General features: G+C 39.5%; 1 protein-coding gene across 6 annotated transcripts in view; it reads right to left on the bottom strand.

Annotated features, from left to right (window-relative positions):
* Nucleotides 1-2,247: 2,247 nt before the first annotated feature.
* The window catches only part of LOC130275550 (transducin-like enhancer protein 4), a 129,685-nt gene continuing 125,645 nt past the window's right edge, over nt 2,248-6,287 (bottom strand). For all 6 annotated transcript variants that reach the window (XM_056523640.1, XM_056523659.1, XM_056523650.1 and 3 more), the window contains one exon: nt 2,248-3,004. The gene's annotated coding sequence lies outside the window, so the exon portion shown is untranslated. The remainder of the gene's footprint in view (nt 3,005-6,287) is intronic.

The raw sequence follows: 6,287 nt of genomic DNA, 5'->3' as shown, positions 1-6,287 counted from the left end.
TCAACAACAAAAGTTCATCTCAACACTTTCTATATACCCTTTGTTGGCAATCAGGTCAAACGTATTCTGTAAGTCTTCACAAGGTTTTCACACACTGTTGCTGGTATTTTGGCCCATTCCTCCATGCAGATCTCCTCTAGAGCAGTGATGTTTTGGGGCTGTTACTGGGCAACATGGACTTTCAACTCCCTCCAAAGGTTTTCTATAGAGTTGAGATTTGGAGACTGGCTAGGTCACTCCAGGACCTTGAAATGCTTCTTACAAAGCCACTCCTTCGTTGGCCGGACGGTGTGTTTGGGTTCATTGTCATGCTAAAAGACCCAGCCACATTTCATCTTCAATGCCCTTGCTGATGGAAGGAGGTATTCACTCAAATTCTCACGATACATGGCCCCATTCATTCTTTCCTTTACAAGGATCAGTTGTCCTGGTCCCTTTGCAGAAAAACAGCCCTAAAGCATAATGCTTCCACCCCCATGCTTCACAGTAGGTATGGTGTTCCTTGGATACAACTAAGAATTCTTTCTCTTCCAAACCTGACAAGCTGAGTTTTAACCAAGAAGTTCTACTTTGGTTTCATCTGGCCATATGACATACTTCCAATCCTCTTCTGGATCATCCAAATGCTCTCTAGCAAACTTCAGATGGGCCCGGACATGTACTGGCTTAAGCAGCAGGACATGTCTGGCACTGCATGATTTGAGTCCCTGGCGGCATAGTGTGTTACTGATGTTAGCCTTTGTTACTTTGGTCCCAGCTCTCTGCAGGTCATTCAACCGTATTTCCCTCAGACGCTGTAGAAAAAGCACCCAAGGGAAACATTGTAGAACTGACACTATTTAATTAAATGGGATAGCAAGCACCATGGACATCAAGATCTTGGAACTGACCCATTGACATGATTGTAAAAAGTTTCTGGGCTTGATCTGTGACCTGTTAAGAGGTCATTCCACAGGAAGGAGGCTGAGCCCTAACCTTCACACACATATATATATATTGACATACATACACCCAATATATATGTGTGTGAAGGTTAGGGCTCAGCCTCCTTCCTGTGGAATGACCTCTTAACAGGTCACAGATCAAGCCCAGAAACATTTTACAAACCTTTGTGCACTCCATGTAAAATAATAAAATTGCACACTATTTTTGATCCATGTTTTTTGTGCTTGGTGCCTTTGTTTTTTTTTTTTTTTTTGGGGGGGGGGGATATATATATACATGTGTTAGTACGTCTGCGTCTGTCACTTTAATTTTAATGCTGTCTGTAATAAGGAAGAGACTCAGTAGTGATTTGTATTTTTAGTCACTTTTGTTGTTTTTTTTTGGCAGACACATGTGTGATAAATAATGCACAAGGCCACCAAAACTAACAAAATGACTTCACAACACCATTTCTCACTTTGTAAAGCAGGTTCCTAAAGCAGCACTAAAGATGCAGTTTTTTTTTTTAAACCATTGCGTTGTAATTTTATGTTTTTAAAAATCGCAACTAATAAATTAAGGACTACTGCATTTAAAGTGGCCTACATAGACAAGTCTTCAGAAATCACCTGCACTATCTACTTGTAGCACTCAGATTAGTGTGGGCAATCCTGCTGTCAGTTTCCCTGACTTTAATGGGTAGCAAAATACGGAATGTGTGACCCTACCCTACCCTTACCTGTGGCAGAACGGCTGCAGAAATTTCTGCAACCAAAGATCAATTCCATGCAGACAGGTGGAGCGGTTTGCTATAAAAGGTATATTAATTTCGTTAACAAAGCTGCCATGTGTAAACTTGAGTGTATAAAATGTCTAGCACCATATTTAACTTTTCGAACCCTCAAACTTTATAAAAAATTTGTTAGAAGCTTTGTGTTCTTGATATAGTACCCATTAAATGGAAATAGCAGTATCAGCAGAAAAAATGGTAACAGCATGTTGGCTAAGAAAAGAATTGTGTGAAGTGAGTGGACTCCGTTTATTGTTGACGTATGCCTTCTGTCATACAATGTTTTAAGCTACTTCAACAATTTAGAATGATTGGGTTTTGCACTGTCCAGATGGACTCTAATGATGAAGCCTAATTAAAAAATTAAGACCAAAATTTTCCTGGGAGAAGTTCCAGTTAACGTCAAAGGAAAAAGTGCAATTAGTAGAGGATTTATGGGTACATCTTCCAATGCAGTTAAATGTCCAAAAGACACAATGTAATGATGTGAGCTTATACGAAGAATCATTTTAGTTAATAAGCAAACACAAAAATAGAAGTTACTTAAGTTTAATGCTTAAAAGTCTGAATGCACAAACAATCTAGTATTATATATGTACTTATGGTCAACAATGTCATATAATTCTGTACAATGACACAATTTAGTATCAAAATCTTTCTACACTGTAGATTATTACGAAACTGTTAATGACACCAAACACTGTGTACTTAAAACACCATTTTTTTTTTTGCTACCACATTTTGCAACTTCAGTAAAACAGTCCAACTTTCAGTATCGATTCTTTTCTAGTAGGAAATTAAGTATTTTCTACGTATACAATAAGATTTATCTACAATGTCCTTTTGATTTTGATCCATAGCAGCAAAGGCACTGTACATCAGCAGATCCACAGACTTTAAGAAATTTAAAGCATTTAAAATAACAAAAAAAGTAAAAATACAAAAGAATCACATTAATTAAACAGCAACAATGACATAAAAGGTTGAAAGTATTGTATGAGGCATGGCGGCTCAGTTTGCCTCGGGTTTGGGATGTTCAGAAAAGAGAAGTCGTGAAGTGAAGGTCTTGTCTGTGCAGAAGTTACATTCGTTTGCATGTCCTAGTATGTCACCAGTTGTTGGTTGCTGTGAAGCAGATGATGAGAATGATCCCTTTGGGTTTGCTGTGGCACATCTCATTCAGTGAACCAGGATTGACAGAGTACAAGTTAATTCCTGTGTAAACTGTGCATTCCGTATGTGTCCAGGAGGGAAAAAGGCGGAATTGTTTGGGTAAAGTTTGGATTTTATCTACAAAATAAAGAAACAATAATAAAAAAAAGGTCCTTGATATCATCACATTACAAGCAGAGCACACTCAGATACAACAATAACATCTGTCTGCCTGGCTTTGAAATTCTGTTTTAAGGCATTCGGAGCTAACAGAGTAGTCCCCTTTCTTTGGCCAAGTGTCTCTAAAACGGTTGTTATGTTATTATTTGACATTAAAATATATTCTCTACTTCCCATTACTTCAACACATCAAAAGGTTAAAGCGTACCTGTCAGATCCCTCAAAAAAGTATGCTACTCAGTGCCTAATCCTGACCATGTAGATCTAATTTTTATGCCTCTATCACCTATATTTACTATAAAAATACCTCTTTTCATTAGCTCACAGTCTTAGAAATCCTCTCAGGGGAGGTGGTGGTGTGTCTGTGGTGGTGGGAGGCAATTGGTGTGTATGCTCATGCAGTCTTGTCCATGAGTCATTTCTTGTCCATGACTCATGGACAAGCTGATTAGGACTGGTTAGTGTCCAAGTAGGTATGGGGACTAGTGGTGGGATTTTCAGGAGCAGTGTTGTTAAATATTCAATTTTTTTTATATATTACAAATATTAAATGGGTATTCCAGGATTTTTTTTATTTGACTATGCTACAGGGGCTGTAAAGTTAGTGTAGTTCATAATATAGTGTCTAAACCTGCGTGTGATGGTTTTCTTACAATTCTTACGTGATTTTCACCCCAATATTTATTTTTAACAGCATACAAAATGACTGTTGTCTCAGATTTTTCTCAGCTTGCAATGCGGCCGAGACTCACTGGTCAGCTGATGACAGGGAGCCTGTCTGCTTCAATGGGTGGAGAGATCAATCTGCAACTAATGCAACCAGCTGTAGACAACCTGATTGAAAACCACAGGTCTTTTGATGGATGCAGCTCATTTATGCTTCAATGGGTGGGGTGGCTGATGTGTGGGAGGGAGGAAAATGGAATTGTGGGATTTGTAGTCAAAAAAAGAAAAGTCAAACAGGAAATATCAGTTCACAAAAAGCTAGCCACAGTATCATGGTAATCTCACTACATAGTAATTTAGCCCCAAGACAAGTGCATATCCTTCCTAAGCATGTCCATTACTGTCTGCAAGGTACGTACTAAAATTACCTTATGGTGGATACCCCCTTTAAATATTAAAAATTTTTAAACAGCCATATTACAAAAGGTCTTTCATTTTCATCAGTAACAACAATCAGTTTTTGGATCTGACAGTGCCAATTTAAAGTTATTTTACCATTTGGACAACTATATGCACATTGCTGTATGGTGAAGTAGGTGTAAACATCATTTGGAAAAGGGGTGCGGACACTAGGCCGAGAGGAGTAGGAATATTAAGATGCAGGGAATGAATGTCCTCAGTGCACAGAGCCCCGCTTTGTCCTCAGTGCACAGAGCCCCGCTTTGTACTCAGTGCACAGAGCCCCGCTTTGTCCTCAGTGCACAGAGCCCCGCTTTGTCCTCAGTGCACAGAGCCCCGCTTTGTCCTCAGTGCACAGAGCCCCACTTTGTCCTCAGTGCACAGAGCCCCGCTTTGTCCTCAGTGCACAGAGCCCCGCTTTGTCCTCAGTGCACAGAGCCCCGCTTGTCCCGCCCATACTTCATGTATTTTATCTCCATACAGAGACACACAAACAATAGCTGCAGGGACAAAAATATACAATTTTTTTTAACCAATGTATATTACAAATTAACATATAGGGGAAGATTTATCAAAACTTGTGTAGGAACAGTGGTGCAGTTGTCCATAGCAACCAGATTGTTTCTTTCATTTTTCACAGGTCTCTTTTAAAAAGGAAAGAAGCAATCTGACTGGTTACTATGGGCAACTGCACCACTCATCCTCTACACAGGTTTTTAAATCTCCCCCATAATGTTATTTTCTACATAAATATAAATTTTTTTTAAAGATGACACGTCTTCTTATAAAATTGGCCCAAGTCAATGTCAAACCCAAAGCCACCGGGGTCTAAGGCAGTGTTTCCCAACCTGTGTGCCTCCAGCTGTTGCAGAACTACAACTCTCGACATACTGCAAGTTGTAGTTTTGCAACAGCTAGTGGCTCGCTAGTTGGGAAACACTGATCTAAGGTGTATGGCAGCCTCCAGACCGGATTTGATATGCTGGATTTGTGCCACCCGACCCTTTTGTTCAGGGAGGAATAAGCAGGCAATAGAGCACTCTTGCTGTATCTTACCCCTGCTCAAAGACAACACGTGTATGGAGAAGTCAGGAGAGATATCTGTCAGCTGAACGAACAGTTTTTGAAAATGTATGACGTGCATGAGAAATAAGAGGAAATTGGGAGACACAAAAATGTGATCACAATAATACCTCATAATAAGGTGTCACTGTGTATATTTATCAGGAGATTCAACTTTTGCTTAAACAAGCGAGTACAATAAAAAAAAAAAAAAAAGTAGTAATGAAAGACTATGAGAGCTATGAATGGCTGTATGATAATGCCTAGGTAGATGCCATTACCAGCTAGTTAGGGTAAAGCTGACAAGTGAATGTATTTTGACAGGCTAGAAATGATTACACATTATGAAGACTGTATATTTACATAATTGTAGCCTAGCGCTCCTCTTGTTTTGGAAATACAGCAAAACACAGTAACAATCTGACAAGTGTGGCATGGCTGAAATGTGGCCTTTGTGCAATAGCCGCCCCTACTGGCCTCTAATCCTCCATAATAACCAGTATGAGAATCTTTCATCACAGCAGTGCTTTTTCCAACTGCAGAGTGAATGGGCCAGAGGGGAATTTGTGGTAGTTCGCTGGGAGGAGGAAGGTCACAAGCTGGAACTGTCTGATACTAATATAATGCTTTTATTGTATTTATTTCTTTGTTTGTCCAAAAAACTATTTAGACAGTGGGAACTATTTGGTCTTGGTTACCATGCTTTTTTTACCCCTAATATTTAGCACTTTTTTAAATCATTCTATTTCTCTTAGCTCTTCCTCTTACTAGCTAACTCCTGATCCAAGGCTTTGCCAGTCAGCAGGATAAAGGCCATAAAAGCAAGGGCAGGGCATGATAGACAATCAGAAAAAGGTTTCCTACCATGTTGCAGGGGGAAATGAGCGCTCTTGCCCAAAGTAAAATACTTTTAATTCTGCACATAAAGTATGCTATTGAATGCTAAGTAGGCATCAGGCGGAGACCAAGCCATAAGTAGTCACGTCTCTATGCCTTTATTTGCTCTCTGCAGGCATGATTAATAGGCTTCTATGTCACTCACAGCTGGAACATA

The sequence above is a fragment of the Hyla sarda genome, chromosome 1 (assembly GCF_029499605.1).
Source record: "Hyla sarda isolate aHylSar1 chromosome 1, aHylSar1.hap1, whole genome shotgun sequence".
Taxonomy (NCBI): domain Eukaryota; kingdom Metazoa; phylum Chordata; class Amphibia; order Anura; family Hylidae; genus Hyla; species Hyla sarda.
Note: the sequence above shows the minus strand (reverse complement) of the source record. Positions and strands in the feature narration are given on the sequence as shown.